This window comes from Bufo bufo, chromosome 8 (genome assembly GCF_905171765.1).
Source record: "Bufo bufo chromosome 8, aBufBuf1.1, whole genome shotgun sequence".
NCBI classification, from domain to species: domain Eukaryota; kingdom Metazoa; phylum Chordata; class Amphibia; order Anura; family Bufonidae; genus Bufo; species Bufo bufo.
This window is the reverse complement of record NC_053396.1, coordinates 151,390,274-151,411,543: the sequence shown is the minus strand read 5'-3', so window position 1 is coordinate 151,411,543 and position 21,270 is coordinate 151,390,274.

Sequence of the window (21,270 nt, the reverse complement as noted above, 5' to 3'; positions counted from 1 at the left end):
TGGAAGCTAGTGTATAGCAGGCCTCAATCAATATTTTGTGGAAGCAGGTATATCGCACCCCTCAATCAATATTTTTTGGAAGTAGGTATATCAAACCCCGCAGCAGCAGCGTCAGGAGGAGGCCACAGAGTGCACAATGACACAGTCTGGAGGTGGCAGCAGCATGAGAAGGCCACAGAGTTCCACAATGACACAGTCTGGAGATGGCAGCAGCAGTATCAGGAGGAGGCCACAGAGTCGCACAATGAGGGAGTCTGGAGGTGGCAGCAGCATCAGGAGGAGGCCACAGAGTGCACAATGACCGAGTCTGGAGGTGGCAGCAGCATGAATAGGCCACAAAGTGGCACAACGACCGATTCTGTAGGTGGCAGCAGCATGAGTAGGCCACAGAGTGCACAATGACAGTCTGGAGGTGGCAGCAGCATGAGAAGGCCACAGAGTTCCACAATTACACAGTCTGGAGGTGGCAGCAGCGGTATTAGGAGGAGGCCACAGAGTGGCACAATGACACAGTCTGGAGGTGGCAGCAGCAGTATCAGGAGGAGGCCACAGAGTGGCACAATGAGAGAGTCTGGAGGTGGCAGCAGCATCAGGAGGAGGCCACAGAGTGCACAATGACTAAAGATTTTACTGCATATAATCGCAGTGCTGACTGCAGAATACATTTTGTTTTTTAACTGAAACACTACAATAACGATTTTACCGCTTATAACCGCAGCTCAGACCGCTGAATTAATTTTGTTTTTCGAACTACATAGTTCAATAAAGATTTTACCACATATTACTACAGCTCTGAACACCGAAATAAGTCACAAAAGATTTTACTGCATATTACGACAGTGCTGAACTTCTGAATAAGATTTATTTTTCCGCCGAAATCACAAAAGATTTTACCACATATAACTGCAGCGCTGAACGCTGAATACAATTTGTTTTTCCACAAAAATACATCAATAAAGATTTTACCGCATATGACTACAGTGCTAAACGCTGAATAAGATTTGTTTTTCCACCGAAATACGTCACTAAAGAATTTACCGCATAGAACGGAGCACGGAGATGGAGAGGGTGTTTGGATTTCCCCCGCACTATACGGACGTCACAGAAATTAACTGCTGCTCCCGACAGCAGCTCCTGGGAAGGTCATGGAGTGTTCCGGTCATCCGGCATCTATTCGCTACGCTGAAGGATGATTTTGAAAGTGTGTAGAAGCCACACGGGGCCCCCACGCTGCAGTTTTATCATGGAGACATCTTGGAGATTTACCGCATATAACTACAGATCTGGACGCTGAATAAAATTAGTTTTTCAACCGCAATAAGTCAATTAAAATTTTACCACATATAACCGCAGCGCTGAACGCTGATTGCAATTTGTTTTTCCACCGAAATATATCAATAAAGATTTTACCGCATATAAGTACAGCACTGAACGCTGAATACGGTTTGTTTTTCCACCAAAATAAGTCACAAAAGATTTTGCCACATATGACTGCAGCGCTGAACATTGAATACAATTAGTTTTTCCACCAAAATAAGTCACAAAAGATTTTACTGCATATAACGGAGTACAGAGATGGAGAGGGTGTTCAGATTTCCCCCGCACTATACGGACGTCTCAGAAATGAACTGCTGCTTCCGACAGCAGCTCCTGAGAAGGTTATGGAGCGTTTCGGTCATCCGGCATCTATTCGCTACGCTGAAGGATGATTTTGAAAGTGTGTAGAAGCCACATGGGGCCCCCACGCTGCAGATTTATCATGGAGACATCATGGAGATTTTACCCTGAATAACTACAGATCTGAACGCTGAATAAAATTAATTTTTCAACCGCAATACTTCAATAAAGATTTTACCACATATAACTGCAGCGCTGAACGCTGATTGCAATTTGTTTTTCCACCGAAATACATCACAAAAGATTTAATCGCATATTACTACAGTGCTGAATTTTGAATAAGATTAGTTTTTCGACCGAAATACATCACAAAAGATTTTGCCACATATGACTGCAGCACTGAACATTGAATACAATTAGTTTTTCCACCGAAATACATCAATAAAGATTTGACTGCATATAAGTACAGCACTGAACGCTGAATACAGTTTGGTTTAACACCAAAATACGTCACAAAAGATTTTGCCACATATGACTGCAGCGCTGACTTACTGCTATCGCCGCTACTTCCGTGAACCTCTGCACGACTACTTCCCGGGTAGGTAGGCTGCTGCAAAGCAGGTACTCAATCCCAGGCACGTTTGGCTCCCAACCTCCCCCTGCTGCCACCCTGCTGACTCCCAGCAATACTTTCAACACATATAACCGCCGACTTTAACTGAGGATATTTTTTTCTTTTTTCTACTGAAATAGGCCAGTAAAAGCTTTCATCAGAAATAAGTGCACCAGTGAAGTGCGTATATTTTTTTCTTTCTGTACTGAAATAGGCCACTGAACGCTTTTGCCACAAATAACTGCACCAGTGAAGTGCGTATATATTTTTATTTTTTTACTGTAATACGCCCCTAGACGCTTATAAACAGAAATAACTGCAGAAGTTAACTGAGAATATATTTATCTTGTTGGACTGAAATAGGCCACTATACGCTTTGACCAGAAAAAACTGCAACAGTGCAGTGCGTACAGTATTTTTTGCTCCATAAGACACATTTTTCCCCAAAAAAGTTGGGGGGAAATGCCCCTGCGTCTTATGGGGCAAATACTAATTAGCCGCTTCTATTATGAAAGCGCTCATTAGCACCGAAGCACTAGGAAGCGGTGAAAGGCTCTGTACTCACCGCCTCCTGGTTCTCTGCTGTTAAGTCTGAGTGTCACGGCGGGCGTGCACTTAGTCTAACAGATAACGCACCAACCAGGCTCTGGGCGAGAGACAGGGGAAGGGTCACCTCCTAACTAATCCCTGACCTCTTTCCCTGCAATGCTCAGCCCACCTACAGACCTTTAAAGTAGGTATGAGGTGTCCCCGTGCCTGGGCTGACAAAACCCTGAATTCCCTGAGATGGTGAAGTAGGGAAAAAGGAGCAGCCTGCTCGCACAGAACCTGGATGGGATAGATGACACAAAACAACCAAACTTGAAATAGCACTTATCTTCCTGAGCTGGAACAGACAGCCAACCTTCCTTCCTAGCTTCCAAGACCACAATGATTAGTATAATCCGCTCAGGACACTGGGCTAGTGTGCTATTTAAACTAATGACCCCACCCAGTGCACCTGATGAGAGGCGGATCCAGCACGGCTCCAAAACAACCACTAAACTCGTGCTGCTATCCTGGCCGACCTCCGCACCTCGTCAGAGTGGGGCATGACACTGAGACAGTGTGAGTGCGCTCTGTGATCTCACGCTGTGCGCAGCCTTCACAGCACAGCTGGCGGCAAGATGAAGAGGATCACGCTGTGGGTGAGGAGCGGCCGAGTCCAGGAGCAGGAGAGGTAAGTGTTTTTTTATTTTGTGATCTGAGACTTATGGGAGCTGAAATATCACTGCTGGGTGCTGATATATGACTGGGGGCTGCTTATAAATGGCTGGGGGCTGATTATTCATGGCTGGGGGCTCATATGAGGCATGGGGGTCTCATCTGAGGTATGATTGGGGGTCTTCTTTATATTGGGCTCTGATCTCAGGTCTGATCTGAGGTCTTATTAACATTGGGGATCTGATTGGGGCTGTCAGATGAGGTCTGATTAATATTGTGGGTCTGATTGCTGATCTGAGGTCTAATGAAAAATATTTTTTGCTTATTGTCCTCCTCTAAAACCTAGGTGCTTCTTATGGGCAGGTGCGTCTTATAGAGCGAAAAATACAGTATATATTTTTCTTTTTTTTTAATCGAAATTTACCCCTATATGCTTTCAACAGAAATAACTGCAGAAGTGAACTGAAATTATATTTTTCTTGTTGGACTGAAATAGGCCACTATACGCTTTCACCAGAATTAACTGAAGAAATGCACTGAGAATATATTTTTCTTGTTGTACTGGAATACAACCCTATACACTTTGACCAGAAATAACTGCAACAGTGCAGTGGGTATATATTTTTCTTTTTTTACTGTAATACGCCCCTATACGCTTTAAACAGATATAACTGCAACAGTGCAGTGCGTAAATATTTTAAATTTTTTTACAGAAATACGTTCCTATACGCTTTCACCAGAAATAACTGCAACAGGTGCAGTGCTTACATATTTTTCTTGTTGTATTGAAATACTCCCCTATACACTTTCAACAGAAATAACTGTAGAAGTGAAATGAGTATATATTTTTCTTGTTGTACTGAATAAGATACTAAGATATAAGCCACTAATGGCTTTTCAACATAACACTTGCAGCCCAATAACAAAAAGCTGGAATGACAGAGTTGTCTAATGGCTATTTGGATCCCCAAAAAATCATTCCCTGCACTTGTAAATCATTTTCCTATTAATGTCCCTAGCGCCTTCTGACTTCTCTCCCTGCACTAAGATGCTATGAAAGGATTCCTATCCTTTCCCTGCACATATAAATCGTTTATGTCTTTTTTTTCCACAATTGTTTTTCCACTTGCTGTCCCTAGCGCCTTCACATGTCTGTCCCTGCACTCTGAACGCTGGAAAATGGCAGAATCTAAAATGGCTGCCGTATTTATAGGGCTGTGACATCACAGGGCTAGCTGGCTGCTGATTGGCTGCATGCAGGCATGTCAATCTGGGTGATCCCGCCTTCCCAGAGTTCCTTGCCCCATGCCCTCAGTCCTCACCTGTGTAGACACCATTTTAGGAAAATGGTGATTCGCTACCACGAAGCGCGAGAAAATTCACATTTGTTGCAAATCTAATTTTTCCTGAAATTTTGATCCAATTCCACTTTGTCAGCTTTGATTCGCTCATCTCTAATAGTAACACATGAAATTGAGATATAGCTTTCACTGATCTTTCTCTCATTAAAATTAAAACTAATTTCTGTAAATCATCAAAACAAACTTAACAAATGTGATGTGATATTAAAGAACTTAGTTGCAAACTGCACTCCAAGAAGTGCTGCAAACAAATAAAAAATAAAACTGACTAAATTGATAAATAGGGATATTAAATGTACATCCCAAGGAACATTGAACAATGGAAGAAATGTTATTGGTTGCTATTGGCAAAAATATCACTGTTTTGTCTGAATTATTTTAGGTCTTCTGAGAAACAACACTGGGAAGGAGGAAAGCTAAAAAAAATAATGTATAGATTGTGGTGTACAGTAGGTTAAAATGTCTAATAGCTTTTTCTTGAAATTTAAAGAAGTAGTAATTGTTTATACAATGGTGGTTGCTATAAATGTTCTTATCAAGATCATGCAATTACCTTGCAGGGCATTTATTAATTTCTTTAGATTGTATATGAAAAAAAAAAAAAATCATATATAGAAAACATATTAATTGGCTCACTATATAATCTTATGTAAAGACTTGGAAGTATACAGTAGCACCTGTGCAATAAAACATATGGCGAGGTCAAGTCACTCTAGACCCTGCAAGGAATATGGTAAGCCCACCTCAAAGATAAGCTAGGAAAAAAATGGAGCTTTACTTAATTTATGTAGCAGAGCAAGGTGTAGAATATGCCAACATTTTCCCTAAAAGGTCTATAGTTAAAACACATAAATGGAGCCAATTTATCTGCTGTTTCACAGCAGTTGAAATCCCATTGAAGATGCAGCTATAAATAATAGACATATACACTTGACAAGTCATTTCTTCAAGACATTTGTGCAGACTGCAGATAGATGAAGAGCCTAGTGTGTTGGTGACAATTTCATGTTAGGAAATGTAAACTGCATAGACATTATTTACTTCACCAGGGGGCATAAAAGACTATACCGCATAATCATGCATGAAATAATATGTTTACTTGTGATTTGCATGAAATGGCCACATTGATGCACAAGTGCTGCATCTCCCATTTGTTTGATATTTATATTCTTGTTTGATAAGGGACCATGTTAAAAAAAAATTAATTATAGTGTGTCCTTCTGAAGTGGAGAATGAAATGTGCATTAGTATTCAGAATTTTCAGTTAATGTCAATATTTTTTTTTTTTTAATGTAATAAAAGAATCAAAAACCTTTCTGAAAATAAAGTCATGTTATGTGACTCAATGTTGTTCTCTATGTGTAATACATATTTAGCTTTTTTTAAAAATTATGGTAGCATATGTTCTTTTTTCTCGGCATATTGTAAGTAAGGTGTGCCTTTTTTCTGGTTAATTTAGATAAAAATCATTGACACAAAAATACTTAACACCATGAACATTGTCAAAAAGTCCACTATGTGTCTGCTGGATAATAAGAAGTTTTGATGCTCTCAAAAACAAACAATATAAAATATTGTAATTTGATACTTTTAATGGCTAACTAAAATAAATGATGTTATAGGGTAAGCTTTCGTGACTCTGAGGTCGCTTCTTCAGGCCAGAAGGGACTTCAGAGTCTCAAAAGTTTTCCCTATAACATAATTTATTTTAGTTAGCCATTAAAAGGTATCAAATTGCAATATTTTATATTGTTTCTCTATTTGTGAGCACCAAGAATTCTTACTACTGGCTAACACGGTACCAAACCTTTTTACTTTGCTGGATGCTAACTGACAACTGTATCACATTATTCCTTTAGAAAACCGCAACTAATGTTAGAATTTTTAATAATCAAAAGCAGCAAAGGTTGACTTTAACATATTTGACTGGGCTGTAAAAGAACTGACCAAGAGTAGCCTTGACCATGTCAACATTCTAACACATCTCCAAAGTGTCCTGTACAACAGACCTCATAATGAGTGCCCAACTAAGGTTCTTGGATGTTTTTTTCGGTGTTTGTAAGTAAATCAGTAACAAGATTTAAAATGTCTCAAGAATGAAGGTTTAAATGTTCTAAGGAATGACTTAGAGCTAGAGATAAGCCAATTCTAAACATAGGTTGGTTTAGTTTCAAATTAAACAAAAATTCTTCTGCTAAACAAATCTGAAGTTTTAGAAATTTACTTTTGATGAATTGATCAAAAGAGCACCTGCCATTTTATTGTGAAAATACTATGGAAACAGGGCAGGGAGGATGAAGATGATAATCAGAGGACCCTGGGAGGAAGTGGGACTTGCCCATAGGAATACCATTTGGCTGACAGACAGTCTGTGAGCCAATTTTGGGGTAGGATATTGGCAGGTCGTTCAGATATGTGCTATGTGTAAAGCACAGGAGCCATTCTGAGCTCAACCTGACATATGAGAGGATATGTGTGTAATTTTTTCTTGCAGACACCACTTTCAGAAACAAGCCAGACATATTAGGGTATTGAAGCTATTGATAGTTTAGTGATATATGTGTGTGTTTTACTCTCTTGCTGAAAATGTTTATGTAAAGCTTTTCTGCAGTCCTTCAGTGCCTGCATAAACATATTTTTTTTTTTCCCCTGTGCATCAGCAGCCAGCCCTTTTTTTAAACTTCAAGCTTCTACAGTTCATAATTGTTTTATGCACATATTCCCAGCACCTCCAGAAGCATACATTTGACTGGATATGCTGCACAATTGTGCCTTTTTTTATCCAGAAACTGGTACCAAGAAACCAAGGTGAGGGCTCGCAGAGTATCTGCAATACATGAAATTGTCCAAAGTCAGGGTAGGCAGCAAAGGTCAATATGGTAACAAGAACAAGTCAGTCAGCAGAGAGGCAATATGGGTAAATGGGCGGGAGAGGCCTTATGGATAAATAAGCAGAGGTCAGTACACAGGCAAATAACAGAACAGCACACATTTGCAGAGAACTTAGCAAGTTAAGGAACCTTCCTGCTTAGGCACCTTCCCACCCCAAGACTACCAGCTATTGACTGGTGAAGATTAGGGTGCATACTGGCCCTTTAAGAGCCAGGGGAGGCACACATACATGCCCTATGGGCAGAGGTGGAGAGACTATGCTGGTAAGTAGCCTCATCCAGTGTTGAATGACAAAGCCCCAGAATAGGAGCAGGAGGCAAATAGACAAAAAGGGGAAAAATGCATATTCAGACTCATTATTGTTTACACTATACGCCACTTATTCTAGTTTGGTGGTGTTTAATAGTGTTGATCGTGAATATTCTAATCGCAAATTTTTATTGCGAATATTGGCACTTCAAGAATTTGCGAGTATCTAGAATATAGTGCTATATCTTCGTAATCGTGAATATTCTAGATTTTTTTCATCAGTACCCATGATCCCTCACTGCTTCTTGCTTGTGGACCAATGAGAAGGCTGCAATATCTTTGACTTTAGGGAGTAGTGTTGATCGCAAATTTTCCGAAAATAATGACTGGAGATCACAAATTCTCGAATTTGGGAATATATTTGCCCAAATATTCACAAAATATTGCGAATTTGAATATTGCCCCTGCCGCTCATCACTAGTGTTTAAAAGCTGACATATCTCCTTTAAATAATAAAGCAGCTACACAACCCATGCATATATACACTAACACATATATTACATACATTCACACTCATACATACATAAATACATACACACTTACCTTCTCTAATGGCTTTCTTTGTCAATCAGCAGTGAAGATGCTGAAGTTATGAATCCTTGGTGAGAGGGGTCATGTAATGTCAACAAGCAGATGGAAGACAAAATTACATATAAACTGTTCACAAGGCCCGGTGGAGAGACAGGAATGAGCCAGAGGAGTGAAGGTGTAAGAGAGGAGGTCTTAAAAATGTAATCTTCTCTCTCTTTCAGAAACTCCAACTAGGGTATACAATGATAAAAGAATGTTGCAAAATTTCCCACAAAATCTGCAATCTAATTATTTTTGTGAACATCACTATGTATATTTTAATTTTGCTTTTAGAAAGTAGTGATTGGATCTATAATTATTAGAAGCAAAGATCAGAGCATTCTTTAAACAAAAAACTAAAAAGCTCAGATAAAGGGGAAAAACAGTTATGTTATGCTTCAATTTATTGTAACATAATTATTGTTGATAGAAGAGATTTTTGGTCTTTTGCAAAGCTATATTACCTAACACTTTTTTACATAAGACAATGTGTTGTTTAAATGGGAAATTTTTAGTTACACAGAACTACTCATTAAGTTATTTTTTTTTATGGGGGAAAAATGAAGTAAAAAGCAACTATGTCATTGTTCTGTAAGATCAGGGGGTAGCTAAAGACTAATGGGCCCTGGTGCAAGAGTTCAGCCTAGGCCCCCCTTCTCTCAGTGCTTTGTGGCCAGCCTTCCTGCTGCCTGAAGCAAAAATTGAAACACCCCTCCCCCATGCCAACTTCTTGACCTAACCCCTTCACTCCAGCCAGAGGACGAACTTGAACATTCTGGGTTCCAGTACAAAATCTATAACAGAGGCCTCCCAGCATGCACTTTATATAATACTGTTGTCTTCTTATGTGGCCTTGGTCCCCTCAGGCACCTGGGCCAGGTAGCAACTTTTTTTTAAACTTTAGTGCAATAAAACCCTTTTCTATGAAAAACATGATTTGATTTCAAACTTTTCAAACTTTCAATGAACTTTGGTTGCTAAGAGGTCAGAAATGGTGTGACCTATTACCATTGCACAGTACTCATAGTTGACAAAGTGACTCAGATGGACTCTGCAAGGTTTAATTTGAACTGCAGTTTACTCACATTGAGGCAACGAGCAAATGGTTGCAGTCTCTAATAGTGATGAGCGACAGGGGCAATATTCGAATTCGCGAATTCATGATCTCCAGGCATTATTTTCTTGATTGCTAAAATTCGCCTAAAATATTTGCATAAAAATTCACATGAACTGGAAATTAAAAAAAAAAATCTAATATTCGCGAAGTGGCGATATTCGCGATTAAAATTTGCAATTCGAATATTCGTGATCAATACTAGTCTCTAACAGAGGGCACAACCTTGGTGGTTAAATGAGGTATTGGGGCACGGATCTGGGTTGTTACACAGACATAAATGGTGGTTATCAATTGCAATGGATCAGTCTCCATATGTTGTTTTCAATATAATTCTTCATGCATTCACCAATAGTAACTGGACAGTCTCTATCCCCAGAACACATTATACTTATATTAAGAAGTTTCACCTAGCGACAGTCTCTTGACACAGGACACAGTGCAGCTCACCTTATATGCTCACATAGCAAACATTCACAGTCTACAGTATAACTCACAGTGGGAATGGTGCAGAGCTCACAGGCTGGCAGAGTCACAGTCTCAGGTTGCTCACTGAAGCCAAGGTGGCAGGCTGTGAGTACTCACAATACATTCTGTAGACTAGACTATGTTTAGGATATCTTTACTACAATGAAACACTTATTCTATCAGATCCCATCATCAACACAGACCAGAACATGTCCATGGCATAAGAAATGGTCCATCAGATCATAGGGTCAATATTTCTCTCAGCAGGTTCAAATCCAGCCACTGATCCTACTCAATGCTCTCAAAGCCAAGACAAATACATCTTTGTTTCCACCTGCCATGGTACATGTTCACACCTTTCACTTACAGGCAGAGGTGTCTTGCTTTCCTCCCACCATTTTTCAAGATCTTGCCACATGGATTTCTATATATGGATGAGATCATATAAGTATATGCAATCTGCTTAATACAATATCTGTAGCCTCTTCTGTTTCTCCCCTTTTTTATTAATAGCCCCAGAAGAAGCAATGACGTAATATGCATTGAGCATGCAGTCGCCATTTTTATCAGTGTTATTTATTTGTATGCACTGACATGCAAATTACATTGGAATATAGCAGCACTGCAGTGTATTAGAAAAAAGATAGCAGGATCACACACTCTTGCCCTAATGGGAATGAAGAGTAAAAAAAAACAAAAAACACAAAGGAGGGTACGCTGAGAGCACTGAACCACCCTCTTCCTTAAAGTTTATCCTTGAACTATAAACTGTCAGTGACGTTTTCAGTTTTTCAGAAAATTTGTATTACTTTACTTTAATAATGGTGAGACAAAGAAAACAGTAAAACAGTATTATATCAGTTAAGCACACAGAGAATGCTGTCAGAGCCAAACCCCAAGAACAGGTTTTTTTCTTCAGTTTCATTCCCCAAATATTTATTTTTTATTTTTTTATTTTCAGTACATCATATTAATGGTGCCATTACAATATACGATTTGTACCACAAAAAGTCGCTGCTGTATACAAAACAGTTCAAATTGCTCTAGAGCACAATATTAAAGAATTTGTCATAGTCACAGATTCAAATTATGTACGGAACAGTTTTGTTGAGTATATGCCTACTTGGCAACAAAATAACATGTTGCGATCTAATAACAAACCTGTGAAACATCCAAAATAGTTTGGTGCCATAGATGAGTTAATCCAAGGTAGTGATTTAACCCTTTATTGGAAGAAGACTAAAGATCATTCTAAAACCCAGAACATGGACAAAGAAGGTAATGATCTAGCCGATAATCTTGCCAAACAAGGTGTCATAAATGGTGATCATGTAAACATAGATCATTTATTACAGATGATACCCATTGAAGCTGTCACTAGACACCTAGGGAACAGTCTGCAAAAAATTAGGCTCAAAGGAGTCAAGAGTCTACAAGTAAAGATCTAATTAAAAGCCAAAAGGAAGATCATATACTTGGAATCTTTTATAAACACATAGAAGATTCTAGTAGCAATCCCATATCGGAGGATGCTTATGCCCAAAACGAAGACCTCCGATTACTAGTGAAAACCAAATCTCAATTTAATATTCAAGATGGTTTATTGATGAGGACCTCAAAGAATGGAATTCAACAGTGGGTAGTTCCTACTACATTTAGAGGCCTAATGTTACAACATGCTTATAAATTTAATTGAGACTCTGCTACAGCCACCTTATCGGGTTCATCGTAGAGTACACTTAAAGACAGAAAAAATGCTTCAACAGTAGCTAGGCATGGGGAATCTGTGGGGAGAGAGTAAGCCCATTCTTGTGGGTCTCCCTGCATCAAAGAGATAATAATGCCTACTCTCTTTTGTTTGGAACCCGAAGAGTGTGGGCCTAGACAAAAATAAAGCTTACAGCTCTCTTTAAATGTCAAAAAATGTTTCTTATCCCCTGAAAAGGCAGCTTAACATGAGGTTCAAGATTCTGAGCGGAGAAGGCCGCTACAGGTGGGGCCTGAAGCAATTCCTGCTGCTGAAGCCTCTCTGCCAAGTCCTGCACCATTTGGGTGAGACTATGTACCTGATCCGTAAGGAATCACATTGGGTTCATGGTTTTAGGTAAGGCCTGTGATTCTGTCATGCGAGATAGGGATGAGTGCAGCCCTAAACTTCACCCACACCTCTATCCCTACCGACTTGCACGGTCTGTCCTAACCGACGGTGTACAATGACGAATTCAGGAAAGCCACAGAGACACTCAAGAGAGAAGAAAGATCAGAAGGAAAATAGGATTTAATCTTACTTCACATTTGAACCTTGATGCTGATTTCTTCCAGACAGATTCTCTGGTATAGTATACATTTTGTCTTTATATTAGGCACGCATTACGCAAATATTGTGAATATTTTCGTAATCAGGAATATAATCTCAAATTCTTGAATTCGAAAATATATGATGAATATTCTACAATATATTAGCGAAATATTGTGAATTTGAATATTGCCCCTGTCGCTCATCACTAATATCTACAATTGTATAATCTCTCGAGAACTGATTGTAGTTCTAGTCAGATGGTCTAATTGAATTGATATATATTATTTGTGGTCGGATCGGCTATCAGAAAGGTGAACCTAACCTATCTAACCCTATCTACAACAAGCAGTAGAGTTATGCCATAACTGCTGTGGTAGGGCAGCCTAAAGGGGCCAAAAAGAGCAGACCTTAGTTTAGAGTAAATATATACATACCGTTACGACACCCAATTTTGAACGGAAAAGACCTTTCACGATGAAGGTGCGGAATATACCGTATATATCACAGTGACTTCCATCTACCTTACCTCTTTGTCATGTGCACATCGTTCTTGGAGATGGTTAATGCTGATGCGATTGAAAGAGTGGCCGGTAACCAGAAACGATTTACTCCTATGTTGACTAACAACATATGACCATATAACGAGAAGGTCTGAATCCTGAGAGCTGCAGACTGAAACAAACAATGGTGAATGTTGGAAGGGCCTAAATGAACTCCAACCATCCGTCAAGGGCCCTGATCGGGCACCGACTGTTCCTGGTGGCAAAATACTTCACCTCTACTTATTCCCTAGACCACACTTCTTTTTTTTTTTTTCTATTAAGGACCCAAAAGTTAGAACATGGCATATGCTGTCTTACTGTAGTAGTAGATTAAGTGAAATGTGTAAACTCACCAGGCCTGGGGAACCATACACAGGAATACATGCCTATCTTGAGCTAATGTTGCCTGTAATAAGGACAGAACGTACACATAATACCTGCAGTTGTGACAGAAAATAAGCTTAAGGTCATGATAAACTATGTATGCTGCGCCTGTAGTCGTGATAGGACTTGTCGTGTCTGTAGACATGACAGACTTCGTAAAGTCCGCCTTGTTACTGTACCTCCTACTGTAAGACGGACCGATACCCAGGGCTTAGGCCGGACACCAACACCCTCAGCCCAAGTTTGTAGATGAAGTAAGCATGCCTGGGAGAAGATGATGTCCGCCAAGGCAGGCTTGGGATGACTGCTTATAAAGAAAACAATGAAGACCCAACAACCTAGAAAATAAAAGTCAGAGAAAACAATAACGTAAGTGAGACTAATGGCGTAAGCCACGCGTGCGAGCCACCACAATAAAATTGTATTGCGAGCCACAGATGACCGAGCCATGCGAGCGGGTCTGAAGGCAGAAAAGACATAGAACCTACTTGTTGTGGGACCACGCAGCAGGCCTTTAATGGCGGAGCCATGCGTGAGAGGCTCTAATGGCGGAGCCATGCGTGAGAGGCTCTAATGGCGGAGCCATGCGTGAGAGGCTCTAATGGCGGAGCCATGGGTGAGAGGCTCTAATGGCGGAGCCATGCGTGAGAGGCTCTAATGGCGGAGCCATGCGAGCGGGTCTGAAGGCAGAAAAGACATGGAACCTACTTGTTGTGGGACCACGCAGCCGGTCTCTAATGGCGGAGCCATGCGTGAGAGACTCTAATGGCGGAGCCAAACCATATTGTACCCCTAACAAACAACATGAAGAACAGTCATCGGACCCCCGAAGCCATGAGGCACCCCGAAGCCAAGAGACTGAACTGGATGACCTTACAGTGACGATAAGTAACTAAACGTGAGCCAGACCTGATGGAAAACACATAGACATTAGTGATCCGAACCATGTGCACAACCGAAACATTAACCAACCGCGAACTGTGAAATTGAAACAGATGGGAGAAAAACAAGAGCCAGAGGCATTGCAGTTCGCTAAGAGAAGACCATTGTCGTGACAAATGAATGAACAACTTGTAAAAACATAGTAGGAACTTACTCCTATTGGCCTATCAATGAAAATAAATGCAGCTTTAAGTGGAAGCAGAGTATAACACATGATGTAAGAACAAGTGGGTGAATGCAGCTCTGGATGTGAGTGGTGCCTAAAACAAGGTATGGGCACAGCTCTGAGTATGAGCATGAAGAGCATGGTATAAAGCAGCCGTATGAATGTGAGCAGAGTATTAATGTAATGCAACAGCGGACGCATGAACGCAGCTCTAGTAGTGAATGGCGTATAGGACAAAATGTAAATGCAGACACATGGACTTAGCTTTGAAGGTAACAATCCTAACCACAATCTTCCTACCATTAGTGCCCAACCCCCTTCGCCCCAGAGCGCTACAAGTCATGGACCGTGTAATCACGCCCGATCCTACCGTGAATGCCAGCACTCGCCTGGCACCTTCTGCCATTGCCCAGGCGCGAACGAACATCCACATGATGCTGCAGGAGTGTTGTTTTTTTTTTATTATTATTTTTTTTATTTCTTTATTTTTTACAACGATGGTCACCACAGCACCACCTCGTATTGGCCTAAGAAAAACATAAACGTGGTTGACCATAAACCCTGATGCAACGCCAACTAATAGACATATAGTGCACCTATTAACATAGCAGGGAACCGCTGACACATGCTTGCCCATAAAATAATTTTTATAGATTAAACACACTTACATACAAGAACATCGGAACTCAATTACAGACGCCTTGACCAAATCTGCTTGTGCCCCCATACACAGACCACTGATACACATTTACCGACACCTTGCATGTCCGGCGCTAACTGCGGACGTGCGCCACACATGTAAAACAGGTGACAGTTAAACATGCAACCATTATTTTTTTTTCTGCTCATTCCTGCCTAATTTTAGGCATCTATCATACCAATAACTATATATACAGTAGACCCCCCCCCCCAAGCCCCGAAACGGCCGGGCAACAATGCTAACCACCAACATCCGACTATTAGCGCCCAACCCCCTTCACCCCAGAACACTGCAAATCACTGACCGCAGTGTGAGTCCTGTGCAGCAAGTTGGATCCTACCGTGAGCGCCAGCATTCGCATGGCACCTTTTGCTGTTTACCCAGGCGTGAACAAGCTGCCACACAATGCTGCGTTTTTTTTTTTTTTTTTTTTTTTTAAGTGACCATTGATACATGACCCTTACAAAAACTAAATGAATAAAATACCATCACTTAAACACAGCGTATGTAACAGGTATCAGAAAACATGCGACCATACCTATTCTAGGTGCATGCTTACCCCAATAACAATATTCAATAGCCCCAACAAGCCCCTGAACAGCCGGACAAAATATGCTAACCACAGTCGTTTGACCATTAGCGCCCAACTCTGCTTCGTCCCAGCGTATGACAAGTCGCAGACCGTAATGTGGGTCTCGTGTAAAAGAGTCTGATTCTACCGTGAACACAAGCACTCGCCTCGCACTTTCTGCCGTTGCCCAGGCGTGAAAGAGCCTCCGTACGATGCTTCTGTTTTTTTTTTTTTTTTAATCGACCATTGATCCACATTTACCATCACTTAAACACAGCGTGCATAGCTTGAGCCAACTGCAGACACGCGCCCCGCATGTAAACCAGGTATCAGAAAACATACAACCATGCCTACTCTAAGCACATGCTACCCCAATAACTGTATGCAATGGCCCCACCAGGCCTCTGAATAGCCAGACAAACAATACTAACTACCATCGTTCGACCATTAGCGCCCAAACTCTGCTTCATCCCAGAGTGCTACATGTCGCGGACCACAGCGTGGGTTCCGTGCAAACAACTCCGATCCTACCATAAATACCAGCACCCTCCTGAGACATTCTGCTGTCGCCCAGCCGTAGGGCGCCTCCACACCATGCTGCTGTATCCTAGAGCTGACTCAGAGGTAGTGAAATCAGCTGAATCAGCATCAGCCTGGGCCCACAGGTGCCTATAAATAGCCTAGTAATCAGCCAGCCTGGGCCCACAGGTACGTATAAATAGCCTTGTAATCAGCCTCCCCTCCCACAAATGCAGCAATATCTTGCTTATACATAACATGGTGAAAGCCTAACTTTACTTTGAATCAGGAAAATCTGTTCGCTGTGAGAAATCAAGTGTCTATCTTGAGTTTTCTTTTGTGTCTGTTATTACTAAGATACCAGTTTAATTATGAATTATATCTACATCCTATAGGTTATTTTGTATTCTTGATTGCATATCAATGATCGCTATATTTTATTGTCACCAATTTTGATATTGTCTTTTTTATATTTTATAATTTTTATTGCACTGAAATATTATTAATTAATATATATATTGTTTTTGTTTACAGCTGTCTTCCTTTTGTCTCCATTTAGCACAGATAATGAGCTCTTGTTAGCTCTTGTTTTTATTTGTGGAAATAAGTCGGAAACTCCTCTATTTTAAATTCTAGCTTGCTTTTCCAAAAATAACTGTTTTTCAGAGCAGTATAAATATTCTGACAAGTCCATATACAGTTATGTGAAAGGAAAAGGAAAACATTATGGCTTTTGGAAGGCAGGGAGTTGAAAAACAAGAATAAAAAAAACTGAAAATGTTTCATGCCCCAAGGGATTTAGGTGTCATTTACCATCATGTGTAGGATAAAACAATAGTACAGTACATGTTTACATATGTGTGACTAGTCAGCTACTACCTATTTGTGTGTGTCATTTATTCAACTACAACTATACATCATCGAACTAGATTTTATTAAACATCTCATAAACCATATTTATATGAGATGGGATCTGGTTTGTGTGTGTGCCTTTTTGTAGATTTTTGTCAATGTGGTGTAAAGTGTGACACAAAATACTACTATACAGATCATGGCAGCGGATCATGGACACTTGGTTTGAAAATAACGGCAACAGATCCTGGACATCTAATCAGTAAAGCAACTTGGAAAAAAAGTCTTGGCACTAAAGTGATGGATAACATGTACCCAGTGACTAAAGGAATCAACCCAGTCAACACTTCCCTGCCAGCTCTCTGGTTAAATTCCTACCTTTTATGTGGTTCTTGAAAAAACAAAAAACAAGCCTGGAGTTGTAAAGATTGCAGACAAGGAATGAGCCATATTTCTGTAGATTCAAATAACTGCTATGTGATTTAGATAGATTGTAATCCATATATAATCTATGATCTGTTAGTACATATAAAGTTTTAGTGCTGTTTAAATAGTTTCCTTTTTGCTGTAGCTAGGCATTTCTTCACCTAGAACAAAGATTCAGTGTGGCGCCACTGCCCTCCCACAGACACACATACAAAAACACAATCACGCATACACTGAGAACACAATAATTCGCCCCCATAAAATGCTAAATAATATAAATATTGCTGTACTGTACACATATGTATTACCACTATATATATATATATATATATATACAAACATACTTTATATAGTGCTACTACACTGCGGGCAGAATTATTAGGCAAATGAGTATTTTGACCACATCATCCTCTTTATGCATGTTGTCTTACTCCAAGCTGTATAGGCTCGAAAGCCTACTACCAATTAAGCATATTAGGTGATGTGCATCTCTATAATGAGAAGGGGTGTGGTCTAATGACATCAACACCCTATATTAGGTGTGCATAATTATTAGGCAACTTCATTTCCTTTGGCAAAATGGGTCAAAAGAAGGACTTGACAGGCTCAGAAAAGTCAAAAATAGTGAGATATCTTGCAGAGGGATGCAGCACTCTTAAAATTGCAAAGCTTCTGAAGCGTGATCATCGAACAATCAAGCGTTTCATTCAAAATAGTCAACAGGGTCGCAAGAAGCGTGTGGAAAAACCAAGGTGCAAAATAACTGCCCATGAACTGAGAAAAGTCAAGCGTGCAGCTGCCAAGATGCCACTTGCCACCAGTTTGGCCATATTTCAGAGCTGCAACATCACTGGAGTGCCCAAAAGCACAAGGTGTGCAATACTCAGAGACATGGCCAAGGTAAGAAAGGCTGAAAGACGACCACCACTGAACAAGACACACAAGCTGAAACGTCAAGACTGGGCAAAGAAATATCTCAAGACTAGGGATGAGCGAACCCGAACTGTATAGTTCGGGTTCGTACCGAATTTTGGGGTGTCCGTGACACGGACCCGAACCCGAACATTTTCGTAAAAGTCTGGGTTCGGGTTCGGTGTTCGGCGCTTTCTTGGCGCTTTTTGAAAGGCTGCAAAGCATCCAATCAACAAGCGTCATACTACTTGGCCCAAGAGGCCATCACAGCCATGCCTACTATTGGCATGGCTGTGATTGGCCAGTGCACCATGTGACCCAGCCTCTATTTAAGCTGGAGTCACGTAGCGCCGCACGTCACTCTGCTATGATCAGTATAGGGAGAGGTTGCAGCTGCGACGTTAGGGCGAGATTAGGCAGATTAACTCCTCCAAAAGATTTCATTCTGTGATCGATCTGCAGCTGTGGATCATTGAAGTGCTATTATTGACTTGCTCACTTTTTTGAGGCTGCCCAGAGCGTTTTTAGATCACTTTTTTTCTGGGGTGATCGGCGGCCATTTTGTGACTTGTGGTGCGCCAGCACGAGCTATCACCAAGTGTAATTAACCATCGATAGTGTGGTTATTTTGTGCTATATCCTACATCAGCTGCAGGCTGAGCCTGTGTCACCGAAGTGCATTTAACCATCAACAGTCTGGTTATTTTTTGGCCACATACTACATCAGCTGCAGGCTGAGCCTGTGTCACCCAAGTGCATTTAACCATCAACAGTGTGGTTATTTTTTGGCCATATATTACATCAGGGGCAAGTTGAGCCTGTCACCCAGCGCCTAAAAAATAGACCTGACATTTCTATTCAACCAAATCTGCACAGTTTTAGCTGGTCAAGTTATTTGTAGTGACCGTCAAAGCAGACTTTTTGTTCTGGGTTGAAAAAGCATTCCCAAATTTGCCATTCTGAAAATAACTAGTTTGTGGTATTTCAGGCCTACTTGAAATCTATCCCAAAAAGAAAATCTTACATTGAAGTTATTAATAGTATCATTCAGAAAAACCTAAGACACACGCTAGCGTGCTGATAGAAGTGTCGTACTGTGATTAAACCTATAAATGTCACACAGCGCAAAAAAAAACAGGTCTCACATCTCTATTCAACCAAATCTGCACAGTTTTAGCTGGTCAAGTTATTTGTAGTGACCGTCAAAGCAGACTTTTTGTTCTGGGTTGAAAAAGCATTCCCAAATTTTCCATTCTGAAAATAACTAGTTTGTGGTATTTCAGGCCTACTTGAAATCTATCCCAAAAAGAAAATCTTACATTGAAGTTATTTATAGTATCATTCAGAAAAACCTAAGACACACGCTAGCGTGCTGATAGAAGTGTCGTACTGTGATTAAACCTATAAATGTCACACAGCGCAAAAAAAAACAGGTCTCACATCTCTATTCAACCAAATCTGCACAGTTTTAGCTGGTCAAGTTATTTGTAGTGACCGTCAAAGCAGACTTTTTGTTCTGGGTTGAAAAAGCATTCCCAAATTTGCCATTCTGAAAATAACTAGTTTGTGGTATTTGAGGCCTACTTGAAATCTATCCCAAAAAGAAAATCTTACATTGAAGTTATTGATAGTATTATTCAGAAAAACCTAAGACACACGCTAGCGTGCTGATAGAAGTGTCATTCTGTGATTAAACCTATAACTGTCACACAGCGCAAAAAAAAACAGGTCTCACATCTCAATTCAACCAAATCTGCACAGTTTTAGCTGGTCAAGTTATTTGTAGTGACCGTCAAAGCAGACTTTTTGTTCTGGGTTGAAAAAGCATTCCCAAATTTGCCATTCTGAAAATAACTAGTTTGTGGTATTTCAGGCCTACTTGAAATCTATCCCAAAAAGAAAATCTTACATTGAAGTTATTGATAGTATCATTCAGAAAAACCTAAGACACACGCTAGCGTGCTGATAGAAGTGTCGTTCTGTGATTAAACCTATACCTGTCACACAGCGCAAAAAAAAACAGGTCTCACATCTCTATTCAACCAAATCTGCACAGTTTTAGCTGGTCAAGTTATTTGTAGTGACCGTCAAAGCAGACTTTTTGTTCTGGGTTGAAAAAGCATTCCCAAATTTGCCATTCTGAAAATAACTAGTTTGTGGTATTTCAGGCCTACTTGAAATCTATCCCAAAAAGAAAATCTTACATTGAAGGTATTGATAGTGTCATTCAGAAAAACCTAAGACACACGCTAGCGTGCTGATAGAAGTGTCATTCTGTGATTAAACCTATAACTGTCACACAGCGCAAAAAAAAACAGGTCTCACATCTCTATTCAACCAAATCTGCACAGTTTTAGCTGGTCAAGTTATTTGTAGTGACTGTAAAAGCAGACTTTTTGTTCTGGGTTGAAAAAGCATTACCAAATTTGCCATTCTCAAAATAACTAGTTTGTGGTATTTGAGGCCTACTTGAAATCTATCCCAAAAAGAAAATCTTACATTGAAGGTATTGATAGTGTCATTCAGAAAAACCTAAGACACACGCTAGCGTGCTGATAGAAGTGTCATTCTGTGATTAAACCTATAACTGTCACACAGCGCAAAAAAAAACAGGTCTCACATCTCAATTTAACCAAATCTGCACAGTTTTAGCTGGTCAAGTTATTTGTAGTGACCGTCAAAGCAGACTTTTTGTTCTGGGTTGAAAAAGCATTCCCAAATTTGCCATTCTGAAAATAACTAGTTTGTGGTATTTCAGGCCTACTTGAAATCTATCCCAAAAAGAAAATCTTACATTGAAGTTATTGATA